Source organism: Watersipora subatra, chromosome 6 (assembly GCF_963576615.1).
Source record: "Watersipora subatra chromosome 6, tzWatSuba1.1, whole genome shotgun sequence".
NCBI lineage: Eukaryota > Metazoa > Bryozoa > Gymnolaemata > Cheilostomatida > Watersiporidae > Watersipora > Watersipora subatra.
The window spans coordinates 44,323,814-44,331,855 of record NC_088713.1 but is presented as its reverse complement, the minus strand read 5'-3'; positions in this window follow the sequence as shown (position 1 = coordinate 44,331,855).

Genomic DNA, 8,042 nt, shown 5'->3' with positions numbered 1-8,042 from the left:
TGTTCGTGTACCTTATAAGTGTACTTCAGAAATTGAATGATTTGCATGCAACTCACTTGCATTCAGTTGGTTTAATGACTCAAATGACTGTGTATTTGCGACATTATGGTTACATTTCTTTTTGTTGAGTTTTAGTTTTAAAAGCCTTTTTTCAGCTCGACTCGTTTGTTGCCAAATTAATGTTTATGACATTGTACGATTACATATTTGTAATCTCATATTGTATATGTATTTGAAGTCACTAACGTGCTGACAATTGACCTTACAAATAAAACCACTTACATCAATTGTTGAAAACATTTTTAAGTCATAAAAATAAAGACACTGCATTGAACAAATTGTTTCTCAAACTTATTAACTTAAAGAGGGTTCAGAATGACAAGAAAAAAAAGCAAATTCACAACAAAAAGGATTTGAGAAAGGATGAGCAAGCTCCTACAAAAGTTCAAAACAGCGCAACAAGGAAAAGGCAAAAGAATAAATGTTGTGTACAGTTTTTGCCGCGTATTGTCAAATGAATGAACCTGATATAGCACCGTAACCAACTACAGTCATGCCCAAAATAATTGGGAAGCCTAATTCCAAATTCTAATTTTGACTGATTGTCATATTGTCATTTTATAGCATTAATTTTCATCCCAATGTAGTAAAATAATATATCAATATAATCCTCAGACTCTGAGGAAGCTGTCAGCTGGTTATTTCCAGCAAAAGAGGTGCAACACAATGTTAAAATTGCTCATTTAAACCCAAACGGCCTTTTTCAAGGTCACCAAATTATACAAAGATTAGTTCAAAACTATTTTAATATAATATCTAGCAGACACTGTCATAGATTGACCATAATTGAAATCTTGCTAGATATTGTAGTTGAAGACGTTGCCAGTAAAAAGATTCAGCTAATTACAACTTTAATATAATTGGTTTCATCATACTCCTGACTGTATGAGGAACTAAAAAAATATATAATTTTAGTCATTTAGCTGCTCTAACCGGTTATTTCAATATGAACATGAATTTCTAGTTATGTCGATAGGTGTCCCAACTATTTTGACCCTTACTGTAAAAAGAATTTCTGTCCTGCCTAGTAAGAGCACCCCCAGTCAACACTCTGAATTAAAGAATATCATACCAGCCATCATTGATCTTGAGTCACTTTTACGAAAACTTTCTTCCTGTCGAAATGGTTGGTTTTTAATTATTAAAACTCTGAATAAAGATTTTCAGAGTATAATTCATTTTAACTTTATATAACTTTATAGGCTAATTTTGTTTGACTTTAATTCAAAACTTTCACCACCACTCGTCTATCAAAGTTTATGAATTACTAAAATGAATGTTTGAGATCATTTAGTCGAGTGGTGAATATACTTGTGAACATCTATAAAATTAGAACATATTTCAGTGAGTGCTGCCAGTCAGAAGTAATAAAATGATTTCTAGCAAAAAAATCTTCTAAACCAAAAAATCAAAAGAACTTCTTTTTCAAAAATAAAATTTCAAAAAAAAAATTTCAAACAAAATTTTCCAAAAGCATCATTTAAGCCATTCATGGGTTGATACTAAAACTGCTAGTAGATTGGCATCTTCTTTAAATTGTCACAAATTTCAATTCTCAAGAAATTGGATACCTTCTTTTGGTGTATCAGTGTGGCTGTCATCCAACATGTCTTTATATGCCTCAACAATCAATGATGTATATGGGTGCTCCTCGCCATGCATACCTACAGTCAGAAAAGTATAAATTGTAGAGACACTACATAATTGTATTTAAGAAATATTCTTGTAGAAAAATGTTTCTAAAATACAAACAATGTAGAAAAACTTTTAAAACATTTTTTCATGTAGTTTATTCCGGTTAGATTTTTTTCTAAGAACAGTTCATGCACCAAAACAAAAATAATATTTTTTTCTGTTTGCTAAATCAACTACTTGAAAATATATCTCAATTCTCTAGAGAAGGTTTTACATTTAAAACTAAATGACAAATCAAAGACAGTTTCAGCTTGATTACATTGTTGATACCAAACCATAGACTTAACAGTCTGTGGTCTTTCAAATCGGCATTCTAATCTCAATGTAGTTGCCATGTAGTTTCCTACTAGTGGTTGTCCATGTCACTTCTTAGAATAGTTTGGCCAACAAAACATAAAACTGTTTCTGATTTATCTTTCATTACTCAAACAAATTCAAATTTTCTGAATATAGTTATAGGCATAAAATTCAATTACTGTAAAACCTCTATTTAAATGCCTTGGTGCTGCATTTCTCAACCCTTCCCCTAGAGTGGCGTTCTTTTAGAAGTTAATTTCAAATAGAGGGTGGCAATGTATTTTTTGTCTAGCTGAGCAAAAATTTGGGAAGATAAATTTAACCCTTTTAAAGCGAATTGATGCTAAGGTTGCCTAGACTTTGCACACTTCCTCAGACATGGTGCCATTTATGCTGTCAGTGGGAAACTTTTCATTAAACAGGTTTTCATAAACGTTGAAATATTAAACCACATTAAAAAAGGAGCTACTTTGAACATAATAGACTGATACAGTTAATACTTATTTGTATTAACTGTATCAGTTGTATTATTTGTGCCACTTGCAAAGTATTAAAGAAAAGAATGAAAACTTTGGAGTTAGAAAACAGACTTTGATATGTCGTAACAATGGCTGTTATTATGCTGTACAGTATTCCTGAAGAATATTTTCATCGCTCATCAAAATGTCTTAAAGTCTTCATATCTAATTGTAAAGAACTCTCATGGATGAATCAGAAGACAATAAGTCAGATTAGGACTTTGATTTATTGAATCAAATCAGAGTGTAATTCTGATGATTGATTTCCTCAGGCACATCTTCACTAAAACCAGAGTAAAAAAAAAATAATCAATTGATATTGATGTAATCTAGTCATTTATTTGGACCATTTTGTGGAGCTTTTTCTACTGATCATGTTTTTTAATGGTTTTATAAAAATCAAATATAATGAAGGTCAAAAAGGTGTACAAATAGAGGTGGCGCCAAATTAAAGGGTGACGTGGCAATTTTCAACCCTTCTTCTGTAGTGGTGTTCTATTAAATGTAACGTTCCAATAAAGGTGGTCCTCAAATAAACGTTTTGCGGTAAAAGGAAAATCAAAGTCAGTTTCACTTCTAGCCGCATCACTTTATTTATATCATACCTACTTCAAGATGGCTGATTTGATTGTCTTTACATTTTCTCTTTTGAAAATTTGACTTATAATGATATTCCTAAATATTCATATGATATACTATGATAAGGTTCACGTGTATGATATATGCAAATATCTGGGTTTAAAGATCCATGTATGGGTTGGGTTGTGCTTTGTCTTCTTTTTTCTTGAAGGACACACCATATTGCATGGCATGGGAAGCCTTTCCATCTAGAGAATCACCGAAAATGATAAAACAGGACTATACAAAGTATATTGTTAGCAACTAAACACCATACTAGAACTGGTTGAGCATGAGCATGCATCGATTGTTTCGCCATAACTGTAAATTTCCTGCAATATAAGAGTTTTTTTTAAATCCCATTTTAATAAGCTTTTGCGCTCCTTTACAGATTGCTAACGAGCTAGCTTTAGCAACGATAAAACCATTAAAAAACTATTATGGACAAATCAGAAGACAATGGGTTAGCTTAGGACTTTAATTTAGTAAATCCAATCGGAGTGTAGTTCTGATGATTGATTTCCTTAGGCACATCTTCACTAAAACCAGAGTAAAAACACAATAAATCATTGATATTTATATGATCTAGTCATTTATTTTGACCTTCTTGTGAAGTGTTTTCTACTGATCAGGTTCTTTAATGGTTTTATAAAAATCAAATACATGTATAATGAAAGTCAAAAAGGTGTACAAATAGAGATGGCACCAAATTAAAGGGTGACGTGGCAATTTTCAACCCGTCCTCTATAGTGGCGTTCTATTAGATGTGACATTCCAATAAAGGTGGTCTTCAAATAAAAGTTTTGCGGTAAATGAAAAATCAAAGTCAGTTTCACTTTTAGCTGCATCACTTTATTTATATCATACCTACATCAAGATGGTTGATTTGATTGTCTTTACATTCTCCCTATTGAAATTTTGACTTGTAATAATATTCCTAATTAGAAGTTCCCCTGTTATACAGCCCACGATTAAAGTGATAATGGAAAAAGAAAGGGTACTGATGGTTGAAAAATGCAATATTAGCAGTCAAATGGCACTGCAGTGCAATAGGATAACTGCAATGGTAGCTGTAGTGTACTTGGTGTGGGTGTTATTATATTCAACAAACAGCAATAATGAAAGGAAAAGATTATATGTTTATATCTTTCCTCTACAATAGGAGAAATGCAATGTTAGAAGTAAACTGGCAAGCTGCTGTGTAATATACACAGGCTGGGGGCTGTATATCATTGGTCATAGCAACCAATATCAAGAAGTTGTGATATTTATCTACATGTAGATTTCTGTATTTATATCTAAAAAAATTATGCTGAATTTAAAATTCTAAACAGATTTTAGCTGGTATTTAGGTTTTAACATATTGCACACTCTCGGTCACTATAGACTTTGATCTTGTAAATTCAAATGATTATTTTTATAACTAAATCTCATAAACATTTATAAAATCGAATAACTATTCTTACAATTAAATGTTGTAATAATCTTATAAGAATCGTTAGAAAAATATCATCGTCATTTCCTTTACTTTCACTGCTTTGGGCATCAGTTGGAATACCAATGTACATATTGTAAGTGTCCAAAATGTCAGCGTCTGGTAGAATCGGCAGAAAAGAAATGATTACTTTTCAGTACTTCTACGTTAATTATATATTGTAATAATCTTATACAATTGTTAGAAAAATATCATCATCATTTCCTTTACTTTCACTGCTTTGGACAACAGTTGGAATACCAACTTACTCATTATAAGTGTCCAAAATGTCAGAGTCCAGTAGAATCGGCAAAAAGAAATGATTACTTTTCAGTACTTCTACGTTAATTACAGAAACCTTCGGCAATTAGACAACGCCATAGACTGGTGAAATGTGCACAAATTTATCGTGAAATGCGCACGACTTAATGGTTCTGCTCTCTGTCACACGGCTTTATTGGCGATTCGTTGGCCAGTCTTAATTTTGACTAAAAAAGGTTTGTCAAGTTTTAACAGCGATTTTAGACCAAATAATCTGTCTATTTATGTATAATCCAAACAGATGGGTTAGTTTTAGGATATTGCGTCAACTTTTCAAAGACTTGGTACCATATTTAAATATGTTTATATGTGTTTTGTATCATTGTTATACTTAAACTACTCTGCACAAAAATGGTTAAATTTTTTGATGGGATTTCGGTAAAAGGGTTTGGTAACGGCCGTTGACAGATAATTTTTCAGGCGTTGTGTACACATATGCATTTATCATAAAACTCTCAAACAATCGCTTCGCTCGTGTTTGGTCATGGGAATATGTTTCATAATATAATATATTCATACTTTCATATTCATATATTCATATTCATTTCATATTTCATATATTCATATGAAATATCATGAAAAGGTTCTCGTGTATGATATATGCAAATACCTGGGTCTAAAAGATCCATGTATGGGTTGGGTTGTGCTTTGTCTTCTTCTTTTTTGAAGGACACACCATATTGCATGGCATGGGAAGCCTTTCCATCTAGATAATCATTGAAAATGATAAACAGGACTATACCAGTTATATTGTTAGCAACTAAACACCATACTAGAACTGGTTGAGCATATATTGAGCACAAGCATATATTTATTGTTTCGCCATCACTACAACTTTTTTGAAATATTAGAGTTTTTTATATCCCATTTTAATGAGCTTTGGCTTGCCTTTACAGATTGCTAAAAAGCTAGCTTTAGCAACAATTTCCTTTTAATTTTTTATTTTACTGTTTCAGAACTTCTAATAGAAACCAAAAAAATGCAAAGACAAACCACTTTTACACTTTCTTGCACTACACAATTATGCATGCAATCAATGCTTAAGCGTATCAAACGCAATATCAAAATACAGTGAAACATGGACAACTCAAACTTCACGAGACCGAGCGAAAGTGTTTGAGTTATCAGAGCGTTCAAGTTATCAGAGCACAGTCACAAGTGAATGTATTTATCAGTAGATACATATACAAACTACATGTATATATAAAACTAAAGTATAGGTTGTTTGTTGTAAGTTAAAGGGCATCTGATGTAGAGTTTTAAAGTATTTATCAGAAAGTATAGGTATTTTTATCCACTTGAGATTAGTGTGTTGTTTTAGGTGATGTGACTGCCATAACTTTTTCAGATTAAAATTGGCAAAACCTAATCACGGTTAAAACGCTCAGAAGACATTTTTTCTTTTGAGTGTTTTACTCGAGATCAATTTTGCCAATTTTAATCTTAAAACGTCTTGTCAGTCACATCACCTAAAACTGCAAACAAATCTCAGCCCAATAGAAAAATATCTATTCTTTCTGATAATTTTTAAAACTGGGCATAAGTAAACATTTACGACCAATGCAAAAAAACATGCTTTACATCTGATCGGTTGTTTCATTTAAAAAACTTATCGAGTGCAGTCTGTGACAAGGTATTTTTTGACAAAGATCAACAGTGTGACTTATTGTAGAAATAGATTTTAAACAGTTATTATAGTCCTTAAAAACTTGTTAGCCTTTTCTAACAAAATTGACCCATCGATAGGTACGCCTTCACTACGTACTTGTCTAAACCAAGTCAATAATACACCATCCAAATCATCGTGCGACGTTGAACGATCTCTCAGTCTTGATGAATTTTGGTCACATAACGATCTTATTCTTTCTTTTTGTTTAATCCATGTTGACACTGTACTTTTTGGAAGATTTTCTCTTTTTGATAATGCTGATAGCTTTTGTCCTGTTTCGATTTCCTCGTTTCCACGCAGAAAGTTTCCACGCTTCTCTTTGCTTGCGTGATGCCATCGTAAAGCGGGTGTCTGTTGTAGCGGACGCCTAGCCACGAGCCTATTTGTGACATTTTATCTTTATGTATCCGCATATAATCACTGTTACAATATGTATTTTGCATGCTGTGTCTATCTTTATTAAATTTTTATCGCTAATACCTTCTAACGTTTATAGCTTGGCCGTAACTAAGCGAACGTCTTAGCGACCCTATTAATCATTTTTATACGATTTCTTTTTCGGTTCCATTATACGGTACGGGGAAATTATATGTACACTATACGCGTATAAAACGCGCTTTCGTTAAGAAAGCAGAGTAGTCTCAGCTCCGCGACTAGTGGAAACTCCTTCGAAATAAATTTAACGGAAACCATGTTTGTGAATTCGGCAAAAATCTGTTCGAGTTAACGGTGCCGAGGTCGAGTTATATAAAGCCATTTATCATTGCGTGGGAACGGACCAAGCAAATCCCTTCGAGTTAACCATGTGTTCGATATATCCGAGGGCGAGTTAGCCATGTTTCACTGTATACCTAAAATACAGTATAGATTGCGATCAAGTGTGCTTTTGCCTAGAAATTTCACTGATAATTGTAATTTATTTGTTGTACATAGTAAGAGGGTTTACGAGTAACTAGCATTACTGGCACTGTGACAACTAGCTAGTTGTAGGACAAAGTTCAGTCAAAAAGGCTTAAATGAGGTCTATAATGAGGTCTATACAATGTTAAAATAACCTTTCCAATGGTAATAACAAAGACCCTCAATTTAGATGTCTATGAGGTCACTTGCTGACGCATCAATTTGTTGCACCATGCTGTAGAACTTTACCAAAATCTTGCTATAACTTATAATTAGTAACTTGAAACTAGTAAAAGTTTAGGGAATTGCTGAGCGACTGCAGATTTAGAGGTTGTCCATATTTGGACAAAAATAATTAAAATTTTCATATGTGTAAACTAATACGCTTGTTTACGAGCCCAAGTACAACATGCAAGATCAGCATACACTTGATTAAAGGGGTTATTGCAGCAGCAATTGTATATTTCAATGACCTTCACTGTCTCAGCAG